This window comes from Amphimedon queenslandica, unplaced genomic scaffold (genome assembly GCF_000090795.2).
Source record: "Amphimedon queenslandica unplaced genomic scaffold, v1.1 AMPQUscaffold_11433, whole genome shotgun sequence".
NCBI lineage: Eukaryota > Metazoa > Porifera > Demospongiae > Haplosclerida > Niphatidae > Amphimedon > Amphimedon queenslandica.
Genome location: NW_003548325.1, coordinates 1 through 1,197, shown reverse-complemented (window position 1 = coordinate 1,197; position 1,197 = coordinate 1).

The window sequence follows — 1,197 nt, the reverse complement described above, 5'->3', positions numbered from 1 at the left end:
AAGGGCTTCCTGCTGCTCTGATATTATAGTTCAATTTCTGCTTCTTTTGCCGCTACCATAAAATTCAGCTCAGCTTCGTGTTTTGATTTTAATTCATTTAGTTTTGTTTCAAGCACTTTATCCTGCCCTGCTATTATAACTTCATATTTTTTTCTTAAAGTATCAATTTCTGCTTTTTTTGTTGTGAACATATCACTCAACGATACTTCATGCTTAATTTGTGCAGCTTCTTTTCCAATACTTTTTGCTGCTCGATCAGCATTGCTCCATATTCTTTTTTTAGATGATCAATCTCTGCAATTTTGTCTGCAGCCACGTAATTCAACTCAGCCTCATGCTCAAATTTTAATTCATGGAGCTTTGTCTCAAGTGCCTCTTGCTGCTTTAGAATTATTGCCCTATATTCCTTTTTAAGACTATCAACTTCAATAAATCTGCTTTTCTTGCAGTAATCATAAAATTCAACTCGGCTTCATGCTTAGATTTAAGTACATGCTGTTCGGTCATCTTTTCTTTTTTGAGCCTTGCTATAGTGCTTTCTTATTCTGCTCTATGTCTCTTTCATGACTTTCAATCTCTGCTTCATATTCCGACTGTAATGTGTGTAGTTTATCCACACACAGTTCCTTTTCTCTTTGAAGCATTGCTTGCTGCACTTTTTGCTGCTCAGCATTTTTTGCTTCCATATCAGCTTCATAGTCTGATTTGATCTGGTATAGTTTATCATCACACATTTTCTTTTCTCTTTTAAGTTCTTTTAATTCAGTTTCCTTTTCTTTAATCTCATTTGCGTTTGCTTCAACAGTCTTAGCATAATCTAATGTCAGTTTCTTCAAGACTCTTTGTGTTTTATCTCTCTCATGAATTATATACAACAGGGTCTATTTCTCTTTTTGGGGCATTTCTCTTTGACAGCCTGAAGCACTATAAGCATATCTGGTCTGCTATCAGGACGATCTTGAATGCATTGCTTAGCTAAAGGAAGGAGGTCTTTTTCGTCTTCTGGTATTTTCTGGATATATTTTGATCGTCTGTCCCACTCAGCTACTTTTGACTGCCAGAACATAAAGTACTGGACAAATGCATCAGTTGGTTCAGGGAATTGACAAGTGAGAACGTGAAGAATGAGACAGCCATAAGTGAATACGTCAACCTTTTCATTGTAAACAGGTTTAGTTGCAAGAGCCTCTGGTGGCA